Source organism: Artemia franciscana, chromosome 15 (genome assembly GCF_032884065.1).
Source record: "Artemia franciscana chromosome 15, ASM3288406v1, whole genome shotgun sequence".
Lineage (NCBI taxonomy): Eukaryota > Metazoa > Arthropoda > Branchiopoda > Anostraca > Artemiidae > Artemia > Artemia franciscana.
The window spans coordinates 14,033,494-14,050,374 of NC_088877.1; the positions used below are offsets into that span (position 1 = coordinate 14,033,494).

Consider the following 16,881-nt stretch of genomic DNA (forward strand, 5'->3'; position numbering starts at 1 on the left):
TTGTATTCAACTAGAAGACTGGTTTGATGTTAACATTGGATATGTATACCTAATTGTTGCCTTTGATTGTAGAATTTATTAGTTTCATTTATTCCAGTTTTTTTCTTTCTTTGTAGCGTTAGTTTGTAGACATTTAGCAGTGAAATACTCGTAAATGTTTATTTACTTAATAAAATCATCATCATCATCATCATCATCATCAAGGTAGGGTTAGGCTTAATCAAGATTACTGAAATAGTCAAATGAACGTGGATTGATTGTTTTATTATCTATTAATTAAAACAAGAGCTAAGAGCTCATATGGCACTTGTGACGAGGCAAGAAGAGCTAAGAACCAAGAGATCATGCCAAGAGCCAAGAACTCTGAGTCACGATGTCCTTCTAAATATCAAAATTCATTAAGATCCAATCACCCACTCGTAAGTTATAAATACCTAATTTTTCCTCTCCCTTTAGCCCCCCAGATGGTCGAATCTGGGAAAACAACTTTATCAAGTCAAATTGTGCAGCTCCCTGACACGCCTACCAATTTTCATCGTCCTAGCACGTCCAGAAGCACCAAACTTGCCAAATCACTGAACCCCTCCCCCCAACTCCCCCAAAGAGAGTGAATACAGTACGATTCTGTCAATCACGTATCAAGAACATTTGTTTATTCTATCCACCAAGTTTTATCCCGATTCCTCCACTCCAAGTGTTTTTCCAAGATTTCCCCCTCCAACTCCCCCCAATGTCAAAATATGTGGTCGGGATTTGAAATAAGAGCTCCGAGACATGAATTCCTTCTAAAAATCAAATTTCATTAAGATACGATGATCTACTCGTAAGATAAAAATACCCCAATTTTCACGTTTTCCAAGAATTCCGGTTTCCCCCTCCAACTCCCCCCAATGTCACAGGATCTGGTCGGAATTTAAAATCAGAACTTTGAACCACAAGATCCTTCTAAATATCAAATTTCATTAAGATCTGGTCACCCTTTCGTTACAAATACCTCAATTTTCAAAATTTCCCCCCCCCCCAATTGCAGATCCGGTCCGGTTATGTCAGTCGCGTATTTTAGACAGGTTTCAATTCTTCCCATCCAGTTTCATCCTGATCTCACCGCTTTAAGTATTTTCTAAGATATCCGGTCCCCCCCCCAACTGCCCCCTCCCAATTACGCTTGATCCGGTTGAGATTTAAAATAAGAGATCTGAGTTACGAGGTCCTTCTCAATATGAAGTTTCATGAAGAGCCGATCACTCCTTCATAAGTTAAAAATACGTCATTTTTTATTATTTTTCAGAATTACCCCCCCCCCCCCAATAGAACGGATCCGTTCCAATTATGTAAATCACGTATGTAAGACTTCTGCTTATTTTCCCCACCATGTTTCATCCCGATCCCTCCAATCTAAGCGTTTTCCATGATTTTAGGTTCCCCCACCCCAAACTTCCCCCAAAGTCACCAGATCCGGTCAGGATTTAAAATAAGAGCTTCGAGACACGGTATCCTTCTAAATATCAAAATTTTATTGAGATCCGATCACCCGTTCGTAAGTTAAAAATACCTCATTTTTTCTAATTTTCCAGAATTAAACACTCCTCCAACTACCCCAAAGAAAGCGGATCCGTTCCGGTTATGTCAATCATGTATCTAGGACTTGTGCTTATTTTTTCCACCAAGTTTCATCCCGATCCCTCCACTCTAAGTGTTTTCCAAGATTTTAAGTTTCCCCCCTCCAACTCCCCTAATGTCATCAGATCCGGTAGGGATTTAAAATAAGAGCTCTGAGACACAATATCATTCCAAACATCAAATTTCATTAAGATCCCGTCACCCGCTCATAAGTTAAAAATACTTCATTTTTTCTATATTTTCCGAATTAACCGGCCCCCACTCCCCCCCAGATGGTCAAATCGGGAAAACGACTATTTCTAATTTAATCTGGTCCGGTCCCTGATACACTTGCCAAATTTCATCGTCCTAGCTTACCTGGAAGTGCCTAAAGTAGCAAAACCGGGACCGACCGACAGACAGACCGACAGAATTTGCGATTGCTATATGTCACTTGGTTAATACCAAGTGCCATAAATATGTATCTTAACTTTGGGCTTTTGTTTTTCAAAACTGCGAAAACAAATCACTATAATAATCAAGATGACTGGAAAGTACTAATTGAACATAAACTTAATATTTAAGGAAAGAGGCTGGAGGAGGGAGAATGTTTGCCTCCGAATTACTTTTGGCTCCGAATAAAGGGCACAAAAACTTACAATCTCCAATCGGATGAGCGCCCACCCAAGTTTCTGCGACCAACTCTTCCATAAAATGTAGGTGGGGGAAACAAGCTTTTGGCCCTTAGTTTGGTACCGTTTTGAAAGCTAACCAATAATTTTTTCCTAATTTTTTTCTTTTACACTGGAGTCATGGACTTAAAGATGTGAGTTTCAAGCTGATAAGGAAATAGTTCTTTGGTCCATTTTGGGCCAAGAAGCCACCCGTGCTCTGTAACATTCTTTTGTATACTAAGTTTAATTTGGTCAAAGAACTTACAGGCCTAAGTACGGCTTTAAGACCACCCTCTACCCCACGCCACGCCACCCGCAACAAAATGTTTAATCCTCTTGCCCCACGGAACTATGCCTGAGAGTGTCATGTCAATTGCTCACCCAATGTCTCACAAGCCCCTCTTTTTCATTTACATTACCTATATGTGAACAAGCGGTAATTTGCATTCACAAGGCCGCTTGCCCATGGAGCTGAGGGGTTCATGTCATCCCGATGCTTATTAGATTTTTGGTTGTTTTGAATAAACGACAATCTCAGAATTTTGATTGGAAGTTGTGGGGAGCAGGGTAGAACAAAAGAGCACGGAAGAAGCCTGGATGCCCCTCCATAATTTTTTCTCTTTAAAAGGGCACCAAACTTCCGTTTTTAAATTGAATTAGCCCCATTCGAAGTTCTTACAACCATCCCCTCCTTACTAAGTTGCTGGAGAATAATCAAAATAATATTACATCGAAGATTCTCTGCTTACAAAGCGCTAAAGCAATTTCTTTGAATAAAGTGATAAAGGTTGTTTTTTCGGAACGCATAGGAAATACAATCTAACTGTATATCCTGCCGAAACTCCCGTCAGTAAAAGACAACATTCCTATCTTTTAAATAAATAAATAAAAGTACACCATCTTTATCCTTTCATCAGAGGAAGCTCACTTCAGAGAAAGTAATTTCCGGTTACTCTCTAAGCATCTTAGATGGAAACGACGTAATTTTTCCGCCGATTCTTTATTTTTACTTTGTGGTTTTCCTTTCTATGACGCATCTAAAGCTGATTTAATCCCATGCAATCCTTGATACTTCATTAGATTCAATCAAGTAGTAAAAACAGGCACTTCGAATAACAGGTGTAACGTTCTGGGAGCGGGGACTTATTGACTGGGTTGCCTCCAATTTGTCTCTAAAGGTCTACGCCCATCTAAATTACTGAGAAAATTTTCAGCATTTATGAATATTTACTTTTAATATGCTGGAATCAGGCTAAACTTGATATGACAAGCCCCGGCACCCTCCAAAAGTGAGAACTTGTACCTGTACTTTTCGTCTTTGAAACCAAAGATCAGTTTGATTAGAATTTGGTAGAAAAAACTACTTAAGAACGACAAAATCGATATATTAACAATTATTCTAAGCACTAGAACACCTTATAAGTCTGAATCTGGCAGCAAGTATTACCTTTATGGTCCATTTGTAATATTTTAGTTTTTTCCTATAAAGTAAGTTGATATTAGGCCTGCATCTATAAGAAATTACAGTGCCTTTACAGTAACTTCTTCTAAACTAGCATAACTCTTGAATACAATACTTTTTAAACAAAAAATAATTTTAAAGAATTTTGAGATTAACACAAATTTCACAAACATGCTGTAAAAAAAAAGAAATGAAGAAACATCAGAGTAACAAAAAGGATTATTAAACAGTTCGTGGTAATTGTAAGTAAGGAGCGAGGCGGCTCAATAGTAAATGAAACTTACTTATTTTTCAATGTTATAATAATAAAGGACAAATTACTTTAAATATATGTTGTTTTGCGTACAACAATCGCGCTATGATTTAAGTGCAAGGGGGAAATTTTTTCACCTCATATATCTAGTAATTTCTGTTCGTTTTGAGTTTGATTAGAATATCAATTTTATTTTGTGTATATTCTAAGTTCGTTATTGGTTTTTTTTATTGAGTCTAATATCCGTTTATTTTAACTTTTTTATCTCTTACACTGTTTTAACTGTTTCTGTTGTTTTAACAGAAGACAGACAACTTCATCGATCAATTATTTAGCAAATTCTGCTGGTTTTGAGTTTGACTTGAATATTAGTTTTATTTTTGGTAGCTTATAAGTTCGATATTGAATTCATTTTTATTAAGTTGTTTCTTTAGCTTTTAGTTGATAATATCAATTATTTTTTTTACTCAAAAGAAGATATATTTTCGTTCTTTACTTTTGTTAAGAAAAATTTTTTTTTATATGTAATTCTAATTAAACGGCCTTTGTGATTCAGGAGGCATTCTCACAAAAATGGGACATAATTCGAACTTTAGCATAAGGAGCGAGGTATTGACGAGGGGTGACCCCCCGTATACATAATAGTTTCTGTTCGTTTTAAGTTTTAATGTTCCTCCTTGCTTTCAGCTAAAATAAAACTTGTTTTTTTTGTGTGAAAGAGCAGAACCATAGGCTGGCAGTGTGATATGCACGAATGAATCAGTGAATGAACTTTATTACCCGTAAAAGTATAAAGAACACAAGGTACGGAGTATTATAAATAAACAAAAACAAAAACGACAAACAGCGAAGAAAAAAAATCAAACGAACAAAAGACAACATGGAATAATTAACCAGTACCAATATGGAAAAAAGGCTGCAGATGGTCGCAAACGAGAATAAAGTTGATAGTCTTTTTACATAAATCATCACTGGAAGACCGAATCCAAGAAGGCACATCTATTAAACCAAATCGAGCAATTATTTTTTATTTCAGTGCCATCTAGGAAGCCGGAGGAGGAATATGTTTGAACTTGAAAAGCGTGTTTGCTTTACCAATGGATTGCAGTCACAATATACAAATCAAAAAATTGTACCAGAACATAAACATTTCCGAAATATTCTAACAAAATTGGAGCAGCATCCATCTCCTTCAGTTTAAAAAATAGAAAAAATACGTTATGAATGAAAATTAAGCTATATATTTTGCTTCAAATCTTTGCATTCTTTAGAAAAACAATATTTTATTCTTGACTTGGTCCAATTAATATAGTTATAACCACGGAATAACTTACATGCAAAATAGTTTATGCCAGTAAAACAGTTTGGTACGCCACTGGTATGTCTTTCTAATATACAAAAGCCGAATCAAAATAAGAAAAGATCAATTTTTGGTAGGCTTTCTATGGCAGAGAATCATAACAATGGCAGAGAAAACATAAAACTTTATCAGGAAATATTACTATCATGGTCGCAGCAATAGCTTGAACCTAGTAAAAAACAAACAACAGCCCATAGTAACCAAAAATTTAAAACAGGTTTCAATAAAAACTGGCTGGTGAGAAAAAACTATCAGTTGTTGCTGATTCGGGAATAGTAACTATTATTCTAGACTAGTTGTAATAGTAAAACGTTGTAGTATCCAAACATATTAAAAACAACTCTGGGAAAATAATTTACGAAATCAGTGCATTCAGCAAATTTTTTTATCAATTTTAACATTTTCTTGCGTCACTTGCGTATAATTTTTTTTAACTTTTTTCGATTATTCGTACAGCTAAACAATGTTTAGCGCCGTTTAGGATCCATGTTTTAGATTAATTCCCGCGGTTTCTTTCTTCCCTCCGGTGGCACCAATTGTGAGGGAAGGGGAATGGGCAGGGAAAATTGGCTCCCCTATTTCCCCCCTCCTAGACCTTGAAAATTCTTTTTTCATTGTTTTCATATAAAAATTACTTCATTTGGTACTTTCATTAAAAAATTTCATTAAAAACACCCCCCTCTTAGTTTTCGTTAAGTGAATTCGTTACATTTCTCAATGTTCTTATGCTAAGCATTCCACTCAAAAAGAAACCCTTTCAACTATCAATACGTGAGTAGTCGCCTTCTGTGCCACCTCGTTTTACAAATTTTGAAAAAAAACTTTAGAAAAATCGTGTTTTATTTTAAGGTGTTAAGAGGAAAAATTCTCACGTATTCTATATTTGCGTAACTGACTTCAGTTGAAAAGAAACATCTCACCACTTTTGAGAAACTATTTCCTTTCCCCCTCTTGTTATTTTCCTCTTCCTAAATACAAAAATCTCACTTATAACCTTGTTTTTTCTTGTATTCTTCTATTAATAGATCTTCTGTGCGTATTCTAGGATACGCAATCATAACTTGCCCAGTACTTTTTTTTCTTCCCAGCGTAAACACTTCATATTATGTTTTCCACTTGGAGAGCGATCTATGATTAATTCTGTAAGATATTCCTTGGTTCCCCTGTTAGAATCCACTTCTTAAGCTATTTTGCTGTTGTTTTCCTTAATCAAATTTTTCCTCCAAGCTATTTTCTGGACTTAATATCTTTATGTTGATTTTGTTTATGATGAGATTTTTCAGAAGCAATTTTTTAAGTACAGGCCAGTTGACCTAAAATAAATTGCAGCAGATGTTACCTCAAACTATTTTACACAGAAAAAAAAGCTGAACAACTTATCAAAAGTTTATATTTAAATCACGGCATTTTCCCCTTTGGAATAAATGCAGCATTTTGTTTCAGAGAGGCCAAAGATGCCGATTAAAATCAAGTTGCCATAAAGTCATGGCTAATTGGAGATATAGACAAGACAGATATTTTGAGCGAGAGGCAAAGATGACATGAGCCTTTTTCAGGGTTGTATAAAAATGAAGTAATCGTCACTTGTTGAAAGATAGTCTATTATCCATCATTCATAAGGGCAGAACTAAGGTAGAATTTTTGAATTAAAATCAAGTTGTTATCAAGCCATTGCTCATTGGAAATAAAGCTAAAACAAATATTTTAAGCGAGAGGCAAAGTTGGCATAAGCCATTTTCACGATTGTATAAAAATGATGTCATTTCCACTTGTTGATAGGTAGACATTATAGACATTGATATATAGACTCAAAAAATCAAAGGCAAAAATTACACACACACACACACACACACACACACACACACACACACACACACACACACACACACACACACACACACACACACACACACACACACACACACACACACACACACACACACACACACACACACACACACACACACACACACACACACACACACACACACACACACACACACACACACACACACACACACACACACACACACACACACACACACACACACACACACACACACACACACACACACACACACACACACACACACACACACACACACACACACACACACACACACACACACACACACACACACACACACACACACACACACACACACACACACACACACACACACACACACACACACACACACACACACACACACACACACACACACACACACACACACACACACACACACACACACACACACACACACACACACACACACACACACACACACACACACACACACACACACACACACACACACACACACACACACACACACACACACACACACACACACACACACACACACACACACACACACACACACACACACACACACACACACACACACACACACACAGGGTAACCTCTATTCTATTACTAGCTGTTGGGGTGGCGCTTCGCCCCCCCCCCAATCCCCCCCGTGCGCGTAAGTCGTTACGGGCCGTATTAGTTACGCGCCATTGTAGTTATGTCCCTTTGTCCCACCTATGAATATAGATAGATATATATATGTTTTTAACTATGTAAAACTTGCGAATATACAACATTCTTCGCTATCCCATTGTCTGTGCATATAAATAGATTGTCAGGTTTACCGATTCTTGAACATGCAACATATAATAGTCCATGGGAAAAACAATCCGTATTCAGATCTATACCTCATTATCCTAATGATTGCCCTTGAACTTTGTTGATGGTGATTTCTAATCGAACATTCCCTGTTATCTTATAATGACGTCATATCCAAAGCCTTATATACTTATAATGACGTCATATGCAAACCCACAAACAAACAAACATACATACATACAACTTATTTTTATATATATATACTAGCTGTTGGGATGGCGCTTCGCGCCACCGCAACACCTAGTTGGTGGGGCGCTTCGCGCCCCCCAAGCCCCCCCGCGCGCGTAATTCGTTACGCGCCATATTAGTTACGCGCCATTGTAGTTGTGTCCCTGTGTCCCACCTGTGAATATAGATAGATTTATATATGTGTTTCAAACTACGTAAAAATTGCGAATATACAACATTATTGGCTGTCCATATACAAAGCCGTATGTACTAATAATGACGTCATATGCAAACGCTCTTTTTACAAACAATCAAACATGCATACTCACAACTCGTTTTTATATAGATAGATAGATAGATAGATACAATACAGATTAACTGCGTAAAACTTGCGAATATACAACATTCTTCGCTGTCCAATTGTCGCTGCATATAAATAAATTGTCAGGTTTACCGACCCTCAAACATTCAACGTACAATTGTCCATGGGAAAAACAATCAGTATTGAGATCTATACCACATTTTTCTAATGATTGACCTTGAGCTTTGTTAATGGTGATTGCAAATGCTAATCGAATTCGGAATTGCAATCTTTTAAATTGAAAAGACAGATCCGTTGGAATCATGGGAATGCGAGGAATAAGAACAGCCTCACCCTCAAAAGGCCCTGTCAAGATTGTGGCCTCTATTAGGTTTTCCATTGTTTTTTTACGGCAAGTCGCGTGCCATTGCAAAGCTTTGGTGGGTTGATATTTCTTAAAAGTATTATTGGTACGCCTATTTTTAGTTGTAGCACGTGTGGTGGAAACCCTGAAAGATCCACAGAATTTAAAAATTCAGATGGATAATTAACCGCTTCATTTGGTTCCAAAACTGTGTCGACTGACTTGTAAAGGACTTTCTGGTCTCGAATCTTTGTCAAAACAATATTGTTGATTTTGTGGACGTCTATATTTTTGGGTGCGAGAATCGCTCTTTCACTTAGCCATTTATTATTTTTATAATTTTTTAGAATATTCGGAAATACTTTTTCAATCAATTCATTTTTGGACGTCACTAAATCACAGAAATCATTAGGTAGTTGTATACGTCCTGAAATTGAGTCTACTGGGAGCTTTCCGTTTCCAATTGCCAGCAATTGATCTGAAAATGTTTGAACAGAGTCATCGTTTTGCAATCGGACACGCATATTTGTAGTTAATTTTAATGTTTTTACATGTGCCCATAAATTAGAATTTTTCAGGCAAGCATTCATTTCGTCTGCAGGAGTTGATCTAGGTATTACAGGTAATGTTTGCCTGAAATCTCCCGCAAGCAATATTAATGTGCTGCCAAAGGGTTTCGACTTCCCTCGCAAATCTTTCAAGCATTGATCCAGAGCCTTGAGCGATTTTTTGTGTGCCATTGTGCACTCATCCCAAATAATAAGTTTGCATTGCTGCAATACTTTACCCATCCCAGATGATTTGGAAATATTGCACGTGGGAGTTTCTGTAGAATGCAAGTTCAGAGGCAATTTCAAAGCGGAATGAGCAGTTCTTCCACCAGGCAGCAATGTTGCCGCTATTCCGGACAACGCAATTGCCAACGCTATATCATTTTTTGATCGAATTGATGCCAGAATCAGTTTTATCACAAACGTTTTACCAGTACCTCCTGGCACATCCAAAAAGAAAATTTCTCCAACGTTGTTATCGACACAATGCATTATCGTATCATAAATGTCTTTTTGTTCCGACGTTAACATGGAAATGTTATTTTGTACATACAACAATAGATCACTCGTACTGTAACTTTGTTCACGATCCAATTCTACACATGTCGAAACAGCAGCGATACGGTTAGGTGAAGGCATTCCCAAATCCTGAAGAGGTTTGTTTGCCATACGTACGCACAAATCTTCTATAATAACTAAAGTGTAGGTATAAATTTCTGATGTAAAATCAAAAGTCATATCTGACGTCTCTAACTGTTTTCGATGGAGTATATCTTCGGACATTTTTGACTTATATTTTTCCCATAACTCTGTAGGAGCTGATGGAGAGCAAGTTGTTAAAATGATGCCAAACAATGCACGAATTTGACTTGGGGTTGGCGTTTCGCAAGCGTCATTGATGCAGTTATCCCAGTGTTGGTCATTCTCCAATAAATTCAGAGCTTGGTATGCACTACGGTATGTGTCATTTATAGTACCGTTTACAGTCCTCAAATACTCAAAGGATGTCGGACCGGGCACATTCACCAAAAGCAGGCGTAGAAAGAAGCATTCATGTTGATTGGGGTGAATGGTGTAGAGTCTTCCTATCGTGGTATCTTTGAAGATGGTAGGTTGGCCGTCGACTGACTTACCCTGTTTTCGACGTTCAAATACTTTATTTTTAGTATTCCACGTGTAATACGAAGGCACTTCAGTATACAGCAGTTTTTTTGCAAAAGAATCATTTTTGTAAAGCGAAAAGAAAGCGGTTAACTTTGTATCCGGTGGATTCAGGGCTCTTTGTTGCGCGTTGGTTTCCGAGAAATAAACACGTTTACCATTCTGTAAACGTACCGCTAAGTGAACAACAGCTGGACTACGTTCATGTATCGGAAATGAAAGAATTCGCCAAACAGCTTCATTACTGCTTATGTATCTTCCAGCCTGATATTGTACGATTTCGTCGATATCTTTGATTTCGGGCTGCAAGCCAAAAACTGCCATGTCACTGCCTTTGTTGACGTATTTATATATGTATTTGATTGCCTTTATGGAGTTACAGTATTCAAAGTTTAAAGTTTTTGATAATAATGGGGAATATGGAACAACCCACTGGTTATCTACTTCGATGGTGGTACCGTTACGCTTCTTTATTATTGCTGTTTTACCGCCATCTTCAGTAGATCTTCTTCTATATTGTGGGTAACCATCATTGCCAGTAATTGTGTTTTATACTAAAAGTCGAGGATATTGCTTTGTGCACCTTCCTTTGGCCATGCATGGTGAATTTTCGTTCAGTGCATCGCAAGGTCCATGTATCATATTTTTTACAATAATATCATGTAACCCCTTATCGACATTTTCATCAGGTATTTCAGCGGAAATCACATCATCAATTTCGTTCGAAGTAATTTTTTTATGTAGCCAGATTAGTATATGTGCGTGTGGCAAACCACGTTTTTGCCATTCCACTGCGTACATCCAGCATCGCACTGACCCTAACACTTCAAGTTTTACTATGTAGTTTATCAGTGATTTCAACTTTTGCCGGAAGACACGGGCCGTAATGTCATTTCTATGAACCGCCGATTGGCCTTGAAGTAATAGCTGCAGTATCTCGTCCCAAGATTGATTACATGTAAATGTAATAAATAAATCTGGACGACCATAGAGACGAACATACGCAATAGCATCTTGAGCATATTCATGCATATGACGGGGACTGCCAGCATATGACGAAGGTAAAATTGTTAATCTTCCAACGTTTGTGATATTACCGTCATTTATAACTGCATCTCGCAAATGAATGTATTGTTCAGAGCGGAGCTTGGTCTGATTCAGGCGGATATATAGCAAACGTTCTCATTCAATTTTAGCATACATATCAACGACGAATTGGTGAAACAATTCACGGCATTTTAAAATATAATTTTCTTCATCCTGCCGAATCATTAGTCTATAGGAATAATAATGCATTGCACTGCATTTCTTATTCATTTCTTTGTTAGTGGCTGGATTCATCAATTTAATATTAAAGTGATAGCCGTCGGTTCCATCCCAAAAAATGATAGGATATTGTAGGGCATCGTAGCATCGATGAGTTTCAGCAATTCTTAACAACTGAGCGTTTCGCTTATGAAGAATAATATCGCGAGGTAAAAACTAATCACCGACCATAACGATTGCCACTTCGTCGATAGTTGGAGCATTGTATCTACGCACATGTTGGCCAGGATGCGTTTTGTCAGCGGAAATAACAATTTTATGCGTATCACTAGGCATCAAATCGATGGCTGTTTTGAACAGACGCACTAAATTATTATTTTCGTGGAAAAGATGTTGCAATTGGGAAACGATTGTCCTTTCAACGTTGGGAGAAAATTCGCAACGTGCATTCAATTCAGAATTTCTATCACTGATGAAATACAATTGTAAAAATTTATGATTCTCGCCTGAGAATGGTAGAAGGGACCCTGCTCTATGATAAATTTGCCCTTTTACTTTGAAAGTAGACATAAATTGATCTGGATTTTCGATTTGGGCTCCAAACGACGTCATTTGGAAACATGAGTTATATTTTCTGATTTGTGACAAAAACGCTTAGATTCTGACGTAGTTCCAGTAAGGAAAGTCTTCAATGGCTCTGGTGGTGCAGCCAATAGAGGAAGTTTAACTTTTCCTGAGGCGCAACACATTCCCATTGTTTCACCATTGAATTTTAAGGCCTTGCAATAGGGACAAATTTTATCGACTGGGCTGTACCTGAATGCCAGGCGATAATTTTCAGGTTGCTCTGATTCCTCGGCACGCTTTCTTTTGGCATTATCTTTTGAAGCCGCAAGCCTGTTTTCACGTTGCTCTTGTGATTCCTCGGCACGCCTTCTTTTTTCACTTTCTCTTTTAGCAGCAAGTCTGGTTTCGCGTTGCTCTGGTAGTTCCTCGACACGCCTTCGTTGACGGAAATTGAACATTCCTAATCTGGCATTATCTCTTGAAGCCGCAAGCCTGTTTTCACGTTGCTCTTGTGATTCCTCGGCATGCTTTCTGTTCTTACCCTCTCTATCAGCCGCAAGCCTGTTTTCTTGCTGTTCTTGAGATTCCTCGGCACGCTTTCTTCTCTTACTCTCTCTATCAGCCGCAAGTTTTTTGGCATAGACTCTTCGAGCAGCTCTTTGAGCACTTTCAACATAATTATTCCAAGTAGACATCTTATAATTTTCACCAATTCGCGACGAGTTGAAGTCACGCGTTGAATACCAGGAACCTAACAAAAAACAAAATTAATTCTAAGATATTCAGGTAATTTTCAATTTTCTATATATATATACATAAATAAGTTGTGTGTCTGTTGCCATTGTAGGCTCTTCAATCATTTTACAATTAAACATTTTTCCGTCCACGATCTTCTTACAATTAAGAATTTGTCTAAGAACGATTTTCTTAAATACTTTTAATAACCTCATCGTCATAACGAACATGACGACAACTAACTTCATTACGACATGACGACATGATGACGTGACGTAACTCGAAAGTTGTGTGTCTGTTGCCCTTGTAGGTTCTTCAGTCATTTTACGATTAAATATTTTTCCGTCCACGATCTTCTTACAATTAAAAATTTGTCTTTGAACGATTTTCTTAAATACTTTTAATGACTTCATCATCATAACAAACATGACAACAACTAACTTTATGACAACATGACGACATGATGACATGACGTCACGCGCCACCCCAACACCTAGTTGGGGAGGCGCTTAACGCCCCCCCCAAGCGCCCCCACGGGCGTAAGTCGTTACGCGCCATAATAGTTACGCGCCATTGTAGTTGTGTCCCTGTGTCCCACCTGTGAATATAGATAGATTTATATATGTGTTTCAAACTACGTAAAAATTGCGAATATACAACATTCTTGTCTTTCCCATTGTCTGTGCATATACAAAGCCGTATGTACTAATAATGACGTCATATGCAAACGATCTTTTTACAAACAAACAAACATGCATACACATAAGTCGTTTTTATATAGATAGATAGATAGATAGATACAATACAAATTAACTGCGTAAAACTTGCGAATATACAACATTCTTCGCTGTCCAATTGTCGCTGCATATAAATAGATTGTCAGGTTTACCGACCCTCGAACATGGAACGTACAATTGTCAATGGGAAAAACAATCAGTATTAAGATCTATACCACATTTTTCTAATGATTGACCTTGAGCTTTGTTAATGGTGATTGCAAATGCTAATCGAATTGGGAATTACAATCTTTTAAATTGAAAAAGCAGATCCGTTGGAATCATGGGAATGCGAGGAATAAGAACAGCCTCACCCTCAAAAGGCCCTGTCAAGATTGTGGCCTCTATTAGGTTTTCCATTGTTTTTTTTTACGGCAAGTCGCATGCCATTGCAAAGCTTTGGTGGGTTGATATTTCTTAAAAGTATTATTGGTACGCCTATTTTTAGTTTTAGCACGTGTGGTGGAAACCCTGAAGGATCTATGGAATTTAAAAATTCAGATGGACAATTAACCGCTTCATTTGGTTCCAAAACTGTGTCGACTGACTTGTGAAGGACTGCCTGGTCTCGAATCTTGGTCAAAACAATATTGTTGATTTCGTGGGCGTCTATATTTTTGGGTGCGAGAATCGCTCTTTCACTTAGCCATTTATTATTTTTATAATTTTTTAGAATATTCGGAAATACTTTTTCAATCAATTCATTTTTGGACGTAACTAAATTACAGAAATCAGCAGGTAGTTGTATACGTCCTGAAATTGAGTCTACTGGGAGCTTTCCGTTTCCAATTGCCAGCAATTGATCTGAAAATGTTTGACCAGAGTCTTGCGAATATACAACATTCATGGCTTTCCCATTGTCTGTGCATATACAAAGCCGTATGTACTAATAATGACGTCATATGCAAACGCTATTTTTACAAACAAACAAACATGCATACACACAACTCGTTTTTATATAGATAGATAGATAGATAGATACAATACAAATTAACTGCGTAAAACTGGCGAATATACAACATTCTTCGCTGTCCAATTGTCGCTGCATATAAATAGATTGTCAGGTTTACCGACCCTTGAACATGCAACGTACAATTGTCCATGGGAAAAACAATCAGTATTAAGATCTATACCACATTTTTCTAATGATTGACCTTGAGCTTTGTTAATGGTGATTGCAAATGCTAATCGAATTGGGAATTGCAATCTTTTAAATTGAAAAGGCAGATCCGTTGGAATCATGGGATTGCGAGGAATAAGAACAGCCTCACCCTCAAAAGGCCCTGTCAAGATTGTGGCCTCTATTAGGTTTTCCATTGTTTTTTTTTACGGCAAGTCGCGTGCCATTGCAAAGCTTTGGTGGGTTGATATTTTTTAAAAGTATTATTGGTACGCCTATTTTTAGTTGTAGCACGTGTGGTGGAAACCCTGAAAGATCTATGGAATTTAAAAATTCAGATGGATAATTAACCGCTTCATTTGGTTCCAAAACTGTGTCGACTGACTTGTGAAGGACTGCCTGGTCTCGAATCTTGGTCAAAACAATATTGTTGATTTCGTGGACGTCTATATTTTTGGGTGCGAGAATCGCTCTTTCACTTAGCCATTTATTATTTTTATAATTTTTTAGAATATTCGGAAATACTTTTTCAATCAATTCATTTTTGGACGTCACTAAATTACAGAAATCAGCAGGTAGTTGTATACGTCCTGAAATTGAGTCTACTGGGAGCTTTCTGTTTCCAATTGCCAGCAATTGATCTGAAAATGTTTGACCAGAGTCATCATTTTGCAATCGGACACGCATATTTGTAGTTAATTTTAATATTTTTACGTGTGACCATAAATTAGAATTTTTCAGGCAAGCATTCATTTCCTTGCTGTTCTTTTGAATCCTCGGCACGCTTTCTTTTCTGACTTTCTCTATCAGCAGCAAGTTTTTTGGCATAGACTCTTTGAGCATCTTCATCGGCTTTTGCCATTGTAATTTCATCAGTCATTTTAAACTTTAACATTAATAGATTTCTACGTGAACATATATGTCTTAAATATCTTTAATGACGTCACCGTCATAGCAAATATGACGACAACTAACTTCATGACGTCAGTCGACACAGAAAAATGACGTCACCTGACAGACAGACAGACACACAGACAGACAACTTATTTTTATATAAATATAGATATATATATATATAGATATAGTTTCTTTTTTAGTTTTCTTTTATAGTTTTTCTTTCTTTTTTTTTAGTTTTGCAGCTTTTTTAGTTTTATTAGCTTTTTTTCTTTTTAGTTTTTTAACTTTTTTCTTTTTTTCCTTTTTTAAGTTTTTTTTCTTTTTAGGTTTTTTCTTTTTTTTTTATCCGTATTCAGATCTATACCTCATTATTCTAATGATTGCCCTTGAGCTTTGTTGATGGTGATTGCTAATCAAATATTCCCTATGTCCCGGTCGTCATTTATATATCCCCCGTGCCCCCCGGCGTCCCCGTTGTAGTTGTGTCCCTGTGTCCCGGTCGTCATTTGTATTCCCTGTGTCCCGGTCGTTATTTGTGTCCCGGTGTCCTAGTCTGTAATTTCTCTTGTAGTGTCCCGGTCGTCATTTACATTCCCTGTGTCCCGGTCGTGATTTTTGTCCCGGTGTTCCGGTCTAAAACTTTGAGATTGTTAAAGCTATTGGGATGTGAAGGCTAATCAGAAGCGTCTGGAAAAAAAGAAAACGGTGCTCTGGCATCCGAATCTCTGGATTATAGATATATATGTAGATACATAGAATCAAATACGTTTTTAACTAAAAATATAAAATATGCAGAATAAATTTGAAACGAGGAAACAGCAAATTATGCTATTGAAATATCAAACGTTAAAAAAAAAAAAAAAAAAAAAAAAAAAAAAGAGAGAGACTTGAAAACAAGCGTGTCAGGGCCAAAGGTTCGGCTTGCCGACAGTACC

General features: G+C 37.2%; 1 protein-coding gene across 8 annotated transcripts in view; it reads left to right on the forward strand.

Moving 5' to 3' along the window:
- The window catches only part of LOC136036083 (RYamide receptor-like), a 151,490-nt gene that overhangs the window by 86,920 nt on the left and 47,689 nt on the right, over positions 1–16,881 (forward strand). The window lies entirely within an intron of this gene.